This window comes from Petromyzon marinus, chromosome 25 (genome assembly GCF_048934315.1).
Source record: "Petromyzon marinus isolate PM22_M1 ecotype Great Lakes invasive population chromosome 25, UKy_Petmar_22M1.pri1.0, whole genome shotgun sequence".
Taxonomy (NCBI): domain Eukaryota; kingdom Metazoa; phylum Chordata; class Hyperoartia; order Petromyzontiformes; family Petromyzontidae; genus Petromyzon; species Petromyzon marinus.
Genome location: NC_133691.1, coordinates 8,806,413 through 8,817,598, shown reverse-complemented (window position 1 = coordinate 8,817,598; position 11,186 = coordinate 8,806,413).

The following is an 11,186-nucleotide window of genomic DNA, read 5'->3' as shown; positions in this document are numbered from 1 at the left end:
ATGTTGGACAATTTTTGACCCCCCCCCCCTCGTCACACGGCGTCACAAAAAGTCAGACCCCCCCTCAAATATGACGTCACAAAACTCTGCCCCCCTCCCCCCCCAAACAATATTTTCATTTTGAAAATAAAACATGCTTCAAATCGCCTTAAACTATTGTCATTGTAGTGCGTATTTAATGTGGCGGTGCACTCTGATGTTTTAGGAGAAAACATTTATTAAAAAGTCTATTTGATTTAGTAGAACGTGTTGTCTATATTTATTTAAAGTTGCGCATTTTGATGTGACGTCACATTTCTCATACCCACCCCCCTTCTCGTCACACATCGTTACAAATGTCTGACCCCCCCCCCCTAAGGTGCGTGACGTCATTTATGGACGTCCCCCATGCGGTGAGAGTGAACTAGTGGCCACGGGAGATAATGCCAGGGATATAATAATAGATGTTACCCTTTCTGGCAATAAAACAGTTGTGTCAAGATGTTAAAACACCAAACAGAATCCTTATTCAAGGAATCATGTCTGCTTTAACCACACATAGTACTTGTGGTGAGCATGCAAGTAAAAAACATCCTCTGACAGTATATGCGTTGTCTATGAAGCTGATTGGTCCACACCAGAGACAACATTTTGACACCTGTTTTATTGCCAGAAAGGGTAAAACCTATTATATTTTAAAACTGACAAGAGAGGTCCCATATTTTAATGACAGGGGTATCAGTTGTGAGTGCGATGGGACTGGTGGCTACGGGAGGTAATGACAGGGGAGTCAGTTGTGAGTACGAAGGGACTGGTGGCTACGGGAGGTAATGACAAGGGTATCAGTTGTGAGTGTGAAGGGACTGGTGGCTACAGGAGATAATGACAGGGGTATCAGTTGTGAGTGCGATGGGACTGGTGGCTACGGGAGGTAATGACAGGGGTATCAGTTGTGAGTGCAAAGGGACTGGTGGCTACGGGAGGTAATGACAGGGGTATCAGTTGTGAGTGCGGTGGGACTGGTGGCTACGGGAGGTAATGACAGGGGAGTCAGTTGTGAGTGCGAAGGGACTGGTGGCTACGGGAGGTAATGACAGGGGTATCAGTTGTGAGTGCAAAGGGACTGGTGGCTACGGGAGGTAATGACAAGGGAGTCAGTTGTGAGTGCGAAGGGACTGGTGGCTACGGGAGGTAATGACAAGGGAGTCAGTTGTGAGTGCGATGGGACTGGTGGCTACGGGAGGTAATGACAGGGGTATCAGTTGTGAGTGCGATGGGATTGGTGGCTACGGGAATGATCGAGAAGGGGGCGTGGCCAGGTGACGGAAGAGGACCGTGGAGCCTGCCGGTGGAGCGAGCGTCCAGACTCAGCGAGAAGGTTCGGGAAGGGGGGGCGTGGCCTCGTGTTGGTATATGAAAAGTAGATGAGCGGGAGGCTCGGGCCTGTTTGCGGTGGAGTCTTCGCCTGATGTCAAGTGAAAGTGTCTTCAGTAAAGTGACATCTCAAGAGAAGTGTGTCGAGTCGTCCTTACATACGTATTCGCGTCCCATATTAGACTCAAATATCGAGGTTACTCGCAACCTGTACCTAACATGTTATTGTTTTCTCCTGCAGCCCCATTTGCTTCTCGCACTACGTTAGCGCGTGTTTGTTTTTAGCGATTCGCGTGCGTTTCGTTTACTGTCGGTGCTGCAATATTCCCGAAGGACAGGAATATTCGATACTGGCAAAAAGGTCCCATCTTTGTAGCCGCTCACCCCGAGCTATGAATGCCCTGATAGTGGCATTGTCCTTGTGCTGTTCGCCTCTTGGCGTTCTCTGGTCTGACACTGGTGAGACTAGGCCCTAAAGAAGGCTGTCTCTGGTCTCGGCCAATCAGTTTCAAAGACAATGCATCATATATTATCGGGGCATGTTTGGTTGCATGTTCACCACAAGTACGTGTGGTTAATGCAGACAATGCTTGCAAAATGTTTTTATTTGGTGTTCGAACATATTAACACCTGTTTTATTTCCAGAAAAGGTAAAAGGCTTTATGGTTAGGGGTGGCTTTGTCTTCGTCCATTAAAATCTTCACCAGTTATACTCCAGCGGCCTCGCTAGAGGGGGCTATTGGCAGCAACTTTGAAAGTTTATTTAAATCTCTACTCTTTGGTTCTTTCGGTAAAGTCACGTAGGTAGAATAGAATAAAAACTAAAAATAATATATAAAATATGTAATTTTTTGTTTTATAAAATAAAAACAAAAAATAATACATAAAATATATAATTTTTTGGTTTTATAAAATAAAAACAAAAAAGAATTTAAAAATATATATTTTTTTGTTTTATTTTATTTTCTACCTACGTGACTTTACCGAAAGAACGAAAGAGTATGGATTCCTGCAGTCACGAAAGCTTCAAATCAAGGTTGAATTTAAATCTGTGCTCGCACGAAGACCGACACGCCTTGTGTTGTTGGCCAGCATAGGGCCCACTCAGCGTAGGCGAGTAACTTCAAAATCAGAGCTATAGCACAGGGACACGTTTGAATTCGGAGGAGCGCTGTCATTGCTGTGTGGGGCTTGCATCGTACGGATGTCATACAGCGCTGCACCAGACGTCCGTATGATAACAGGTCCTTGCAGGGTGGGCTGGTAGGAACATTGGAAAAACATTTTTTACACCCAACAGCACGAGATTTCACTTCGTTAAAGTATTGAAAGGGGACGGACGGACGGACACATTAATCTATTGCAGGCTGGTACACTCAGTTTACAACTTCGTTCCTACCAGTATAAGAATTGATTTCACCCTTTCAGGTGTTAAGATGTTAAAACGCCAAACAGAAACCTTTTGCAAGGAATCATGTCTGCATAACCACACATACTTTGTTGTTTTTTCCTGGATTTTCTGTTGCGCGTAGTCACTTTAAGATGCTTTCTCGTTCATGTTTTTTTGTTTGTTTGCGGTTGCACCCGAGTCAAGAGCCGAATGGCTCACAGGGCTATGCCAAATAAATGAAACTGAAAACTGAAAAACTTGTGGTGAACATGCACACGAAAAACACGCTCTTGTAATATACGATGCATTGTATTTAAAACTGATTGGTCCACACCAGAGACCGCCTTCTTTATGGCCCAGTGTCAAACAGTGTTATGAGTTGAGTTGAGCTTGGTTGACCTTAAAACGGCAAATTTAGAGGATTATTTAGGATTTTAGCTCCTAGCCTTCTGCTTTGCTGTCATCGAATTCCTCTGATCCATCGCGATATTTAAGGCACTCTACACACATCCTATAGGAGCTTGAGAGCTTATCATCTCCCGAGTGGCCGCAGGTAAGAGAGATACCGTTTGTGGGTGCCACTTCGCGGCGGATACTCGCGGGGAACAGGAGCGAGTGCTTGAGTGCGGACTGCTGTTCCATCATCAACATCATTATCACCAGTGGCATCAACACCATCACCGTAGTCATCATCGCCATCGTCGATCCGCTGCTTGATAGACTGTGGCCACGGATAAAAGGAGTCACGGATGGTAATGTCACAGATAAGAGGAGATCAACGCTGTCATTCATAGGGACGCATTCCACGCGGGTGGAAATATTGATAGTGCGAATCTGCAAGGAATTTCACTTCACTAACTCAGGTAGTACGATAAGCAAAACCTGCTGCCGGCGGCACTTTGCCACTTCCCACGGCCTCACAGTGCACCTAGCCTGGCACAGGCTCTGCGGTGACACCGCCGTCGCCCTAAGTGGCGAATGACGGCCGTTGGTGTTGCACTTTTGTGAGACTCGAGTCCGTTGATCACAGCCGCTGACGGCAGCGCGTCCGTCCCATTGTGCGTTGCCCAGCGCTGTACACGCGGGTGCGTGGGTGGCGCGTGGCACGTGCGTCGGTGGCACGTGCGTGGGTCGCGCGTGGGTGGCGCGTGCGTGAGTCGCGCGTGGGTGGCGCGTGCATGAGTCGCGCGTGAGTCGCGCATGCGACTCAGAGCGAACTTCGTGGATTTAACGTCGTTCGCTCGTCGCGACACCACCGCCACCCTCACCGCCACCCTCACCGCCACCGCCGTGCGGGCCGCCGCCGACCGTAACGCGACACCCAGCTGACTCCGCTAATCGCCCCGTTTCTCGACTATTTTTGGCACCGGAATGAAATGTAGTTTTGACAAAACTCCCTAATTAATTTACCACACCGCATGCGCTCCTCTTCTTTAGTAATTAGGGCGCGCTTGTTGCGTGCTGATAACTCATTTAGATGATTCGTTACCCGCCGCCCCGCCACTTTGGTTTCGTGCATTCTCGAGGTGGCCGCAAAGCCCAACGCGAGACCCACAAACCTTGCCGCAGGCGGGGCAGGTGGTACCTGGCGGGTCGGGTGGGTTACAGGGTCGGTTCAGCCGCAGCACGCAGCTCGCTCGCTCGCTCCTTGCGCTGCCCAAGTTTCGCTCTCCCCGCCGGAGACGCTCGGAGCGCTGCACGTCCTCGCAGGCCGCGTGGTCTCGAAGCCAACGACGCTGCTCCACGTAGGGCAGCGGCGTTACCCTCCGATACGAATGTTCCACTTTCTTACCTATTTGAGTGTCACGCAGCCCTCCTCCCTCCTGCGCGCGGCTCTTCACGTTGCTACCCCGCCGCAGGCGTGAAGAATGTCTGCTTCACGGATTGGCCTCATGCGTCATGATTATTATAATTGTCGTAACGACAAGAGTTGCACGTTGTTTAGTCACCCTGTGAGGGCAGGGCTGTGCTTCAACCTGCCATAGGAATGTGGAATACACCCACCCCCCCACAAACGGCTGAAGAGCACCAACAGAGATGATAATCATTCAGCACTTTTAAAATAAATCTAACATTTAACCTTTTAAAACTGGCTTTTAATCAGGATTTTCTTAACGTGTTATTTCATTACGTCTTTGCTGGAAATTTGTCACGTAATTTCATTTTGCGTACAATTTCACTTGTATTGTGCATGCCTGTAAAGCACTATGTATTGCAGGTTTTTTTGTTGCAGGAACAGTGCTATAGAAATAAAGTTTGATTGATTGATTGATGAGAATGGGCCAACACTGGTCGTAGTCAGGCGACACGCGCACCGTGTGTTGCAGTGCTCACCTTGTCCCTTGAGTTCTGGGTGCCACTGATGAATCCTAAGCCACCACCAGGAGTGATGAAGATTGTGCCATGATTGGTCAGTATGGGGATACCATTGCTACACTGGGTTGCAGCGAAGCATCAGGGATTGACTAAGTGCCAGGATGTTGATTTTGTACAAGAGGCCACCACTCTGTTGAGGTTTAATGCAGTGACGTCACAAGGGGGTGCGAACCGCACCGAGTGACACCGTCAGAGGGAGTGACACCAAAATTACTGTCTATAACATTTTTGTTGCAGTGTTTCAGCAGACATTTTTTTATTTTAAAAATATTCCTGTAGTTATCACAACAAAAACATTTTTCGTAAGCCCTGCTTACATGTACCGTATCAATATACCTACAAGGCTAAAACTCTAATTTACTTTTTGAACCTTCGAATGCGCTCCGGTCAGAGCCGCCATTGTTACCCAACTGCAGTGACGCTTCGAGTCACGTGGTTTCGTCTGCACGCGCTACAAGCACGCGCTGTTGTGTTCGTCGATGCTCGTGTTTTTATAGTCGCTGATCTTGTAAAAAAAATGGGTGTTTTAGCTACAATATTGTGGTAATTAGTATTTGTGAACCTATATCAATAACTTTATGAAGAATGAAGTAGTCATTAAAGAAAAAGGAGACAAATAAAAAACAGGCTTCCACTCCGTTACTAATAATGTTGTAATTCAATGTAGAAAGATTTTACAAAACAATTATGTTGTTAGTATTCATATAATCTAAGAAATATTACATTTAAGCAATTTACAACTATATCACATATTATTCCATGATTAAAATTGATAATAAACTTACATGTAGAACAATTGTCTCCATATATATAAGGCTGAGTTGTGATTGTGTGTGTCTGTTCAAAATGTTTAGCGTACCTCCCGACATGCAACAAACTGGAAATTTGCCATATGGGTACTTTCCAGACTGTACACCATGCAAAAATTATAAAAATACACTTTTTTTGGGGAGGGGGGGGGAGCTCAATAATGCATAGATTTTTTGCACGGCAAGTGAGCTGTGACGTCAAATCTGTCACGTGACCCGCGCATGTGGAAGCGTAACGCATTGTAGTGTAGTGGTTAGCGCGCCGTGCTACGAACCCGGCTACCCGAGTTCGATTCCCACTCACGGCCACCACTGGTGACGATTATTTCAACCGCTTCTGGGCCTCCCCTAGGTCGACTCAGCCTCAAACGAGTAACTGCTGTGGTGTGTGAACATCGCCACTGGAGAGACAAAGGCGGCTGGGCGTGGTGGATCCAAGTCCCGAGCGAAGTCGGGTAGTACAGCTAGTTGATTCTATAACTCTTTGATAACTAAATAGAGAAATTGACAATTTAAAACAAGAAGTGGGAGGAAATGCTATGTTTCTTGATACATGTTTAGAAATATAACTTAAATCTTAAATTCAGTTTTTTTTCATTTGAGTCTTTTTTATTTTCTTGAAAAACATCATTGTCTTGCAAACATATATAGCTGATTTAATGTTTAAAAAAAACCTGATTTGAAGCTTTCGTGACTGCAGGAATTACTCTTTGAGTAAGTTAATGTAGTTCTTCAATGTTTTGACATTTTTTTTACTTCGAATTCGATTGTTTTCTTACCGAATTTTCACTTTAACCATATGAAACTGTGTAAAAGTACATTTAAGCTGTACGTATGATATTGTAATTTAAAGGTGTAATTTAAAATTTTGCTAGTTGTTTATGTCACTACTATTGCCATTACATGCATTGAAATACGGGAATTACGATTTAGAGTAACATTAGTACAAAACACATTACTAAGGTGAAAGGAACAAACCTGTCGGGACGACAGCTCTGTCGTCCCGACAGGTTTGTTCCTTGAAGAAGGCCACTTGTGTTGTGGCCGAAACGTCGTGAGAATTTTATTGTTTTATTTTATTATTTTATTCTCATTCTACGTGACTTTACCGAAAGAACCAAAGAAGATGGATCCTTGCAGTCACGAAAGCTTTAAATCGAAACATTACTAAGGATTCTGTATGGTCTGGTACAGGAGGAGGTCTATGGGGGGGTGACACCCTGAGTTACCACACTGGGTGACACCAACCCTTGTGACGCCACCGGTTGAATGTACTGGCTATTGCACCACTCCTCTGTGCCCCCAAGGAGTTCGATAAGTTGTAAGTTGTCGGTTCGGTGTACAACATTGTTCGTTGCCTTGTGTACAAACAAAATATTTAACCTCGTTATTTTTTGCATGGTAAAGAAAAATCACGACACCCATTTAAGATGTTAGCGTATTGATAAGGACAAACACATTTCTATCCATCAGAATCTGGCCATACATGAGCAGTCTTTGGTTAAAGCTTTGCACGTCACTGCCACTACTAAGTTGTATTCTGATTTGAAATATTTTTTTTCATAGTATTATATTTTGTTAAGTTCGATCAAAAATAAACACTGGATAAATAGAACAGGAATATTGATATGTATATATAGCCCTTTGCCAATCCACTGCTGGATGAAGGCCCCTCCAAGCTGCGTCAGTGAGGTGGGTTGTTTGACCATACTTCACCAACACTCCTCAGCACTGGGAACCCAGGACAAGTTCAGATAAGACTCATCACTGATGCTAGCCACAGGCTGGAGTTGAACTCAGGTGCCCTGGTTCATCGTGCAGTGAATTATTAACAGCTGCGCGAACGCCTCCGCCCTTTTCCTTGACAGGTCCTCTCGTGCCATTGGGTATATACTCTGCTCATCGGCCTCACTCGATATCCCAACTGATACGCAGTCTCTGCTAATGACCACCGCATTCATAACGTCTCGCTCCGAGCCAGCGATCCCAATCCACGGCAGCAGCTGCCTAACATGGCAGCACTGTACATCATCATACATGATTTGAAGCTTTCGTCACTTCGGGAATCCATACTCTCTGGCTCTTTCGGTAAAGTCATATAGATAGATAGAAAGAAAAAAAAAGAAAACACGACGTTTCGGTCGCAACACAAGCGTCCGTCTTCAGGTGAGGGTAAGGTAAGGTCCCCGTGCATTCTAGCGTGGAGGGCTGGGAGCGCTCCGGCTAAAGGGGTCTCAACGCCGCCTGCCGATCGTTGGTTATGGACACCCGCGAGGACTCTGTGTCCGTGCCAGATACGCGAGGTAATAATAGCGGCACGAGAGAACAGGGACCGTGCCAGTGAGACGGGAGGGGGGCGCAATGGGTCAGAGCAGAAATACACTGGCAAGACATCGGCACGTAGCCACGCAAAAAGGCTGTGGCGGTCAGCACTTTCAATTTCACAAGCGCAGCAGCGCTCCGTTGTCACTCAGAGGCGCGAGCGCGCTTGCTTTGTCACACGCACGGAGCAGAGGAGTCGTGGTGGAGAGGGCTGATGAGCGGATTCAACGATGGGAGAAGTTGATGCGAGTGAGCGGAAAGTCGCTCCTGGGAGAAGCGAGTTGGGTGTTGCTCCCATTGGTTTTTTGTTACCACTCGGCCACGCGCTCCGCGAATATTTATGGCGTTCAACAGTGTGCGTTGCTCGTATAACAACAACAATAACTATAACCTAGTCACAGCCGCAGGCCTTTGCCACGCCACTGCTGGATGAATGTCTCGCCCGTGTAATTTCGGTCACGGGGCTAGTTTAATCAAACCTCGCCTCTGCCCGTGAAACACTGCGCCCGCCGATGGATCCTGAATCCCGGAAGGCTCTCAATGTGCTGTTAAAGGCAACCATAATATTAAAACAAACCTCAACGTGACGAATACAAAATTGATAAATGAATGAGCTAAAACACGAGTTGCACAGACTTTGATGGCGGTGCGACACGTGCGCTGTTTGAACGCGACAGCGTCTTTGTGTTACCACGTAGCGTGACCACACCTCCATAAATGGGAAATTAAAGACGCCAAAGCAGGGGCGGTGTGACGGTGGCCACGCGAGTCAACTTTGGACCGCACAGGGAACCCAATGTGGGCCGCGCACCTTCAACGGAGGAGGAGGAGGAGCAGGGGGGAACAGCAAAAAACAAAACTCCGCGAACTCTCTGGTGAAGCCCTCTCGTCGTGGCGAGGAAAGCCCGCCCGACAATTGGCAAACTGCTGCCGTCGCACTCAAGAATAACATCGAGCCGCGTGGCCACCTACGAAGACAGCGGTCCGCAAACAGCCCGCATTCGCCTCTGAGAGGGCCGCTTCGTGACGTTATTTTTGTTTACCGAATTACAAAACAAATGTCTCCTTTTTTTAAAATTCTGGTCGCCCGACCCTTGTCCAGGGAGGGTGAATGGCAGCAGCTCGAGTCCGCTCATTCGTTTTAGGAACGTCACCGCTGCCTTTCTTTCGAGTGGCAGGACGAGGTGGCCTGCAACGTGAGAGCATCCACTTGAGCTCATATCCACCAACACCACCACCACCCCCGCCTCTCTGCCAGACATTTAGAAGCTATAATTAATGATGATGTCAAGTGCAGAGCCAATCGTCAATCAGCAGAGGCAGCTCGCTCGCAAGGCTAACGGGGAGACGTGAACTCTGCTGCACGACCAGCGGCATCAGCTGGTGGCATGACAGGGCCCGTCACGCGTCCCTGAGGAATGTCGCATACCCGTTTGTGCGCCGTGCGGTTAATGTCCGTAGCAGGGTGCGACGCGTGGATCAAGGAAGACGTTCTGTAACTGTTCTCTGGGTAACACACGTGGGGGGGGGGGGGGGGGGTGATGCAGTGCTCCGCGAAAGTTGCAAACAGACTTCGTGTTTGGAATAAAAATGGAGAAGTAAAAGAAACACCTTAAAAGATCACGAAGCTAAATTGTCACAAGGAGAGACGGAGAATAGTGCTCTCGTGAACAGTGCCGGATTATGCTTGTGCGGGGCCCGTAGCAAATGTTATATAGCGGTCCTAAATTAATATATATAAATATTAAAACACACATTTTTAACTTGCATAGTAAAGTAATTTGATTTTTTCATTTGCTATACAGCCAGATAATACGACAAATCGCTAACCTTAAAGACCCGGTCGTTCAAACAAGTTGAAGGCGGTATAGTACTATGGTAATAGAGCAAGTGCAGAATCACTGAACCGGAATTGATAGCTTGAAAGCATTTAGCGCGGGGGCCCTTGAAACTGCGGAGCCCCGGGCACATGTCGTTACTTTCGTTACGAGCATAATCCGGCACTGCTTGTGAACGCTGTGCAGCCTCCCTCGAGAACGGGCAGGGGGGCTCCGTGACGTTCACCGCGACATCGCTGGCGCCGCGGGATGGACGTGGAGGTCGTGGGGGGGGGGGGAGCGGAGGGGGCGGTGCCGTCAGTGCGCACAGTCCTTGCACGAGTCCCGCTCAGCGACGGTGAACCTCGTGTGGACACACGCGGCTACCCTCCACGTTGCTCGTTCCACAGCCGCACGGCCTACTGGCGTCCATCGCTTTTGTCTGGCACACAGCCCCGGCTCGCCTGTGTGCCGAATTTTTTTTGTCACAATCATCAACTCTGTGCAACACCACACGGACACACCGAGACCCGCTGAATCGAATACAGTCACTGTGCAAGTATCCATTGAGCATCCTGAAAATAATAATATTGAGCTCTTTGTCATTTGTGTCTCGGTCTAATCGACGTGCTCTGGGATGGGTAACTTCTAAATAACTGATAGCTGTGTTTTAAGGGTCACCTAGGTCACTCTTCCTTGGGGATATATTTTCTAAATTTATGACCTCATTCCTTCAACGTCACGTGGCCTTATCAATGTCCTTCTTACCCCATGGTGCTTGCATCGCATCTTGTAGCTCGCAATGTTTTATTTACGATTCGTCAACATTACATGCAAATGATGCACCAACGTGCCTTTATTATTCGCCAGGTGCGATGTCTTATCACACTGGCATTGCTGTCCAGAGGTCACCGGCTCGATCTCCGAGCGCGGCAGTTGAAGCAGTGGTTCGAGTTTCTTAAACCCAACCACCTCTGCTGTACCCCCCTCCCCGCACAAGCGGTGTCAATGGGTTCGCCCACAGTCCGTGGGCAGGTGGCACACTGCTCAACCCAACCACCTATGTCCCCCCCCCCCACCCAGCGGTGTAAATGGGTTCGACCGAAGTCCGAAGGTAGG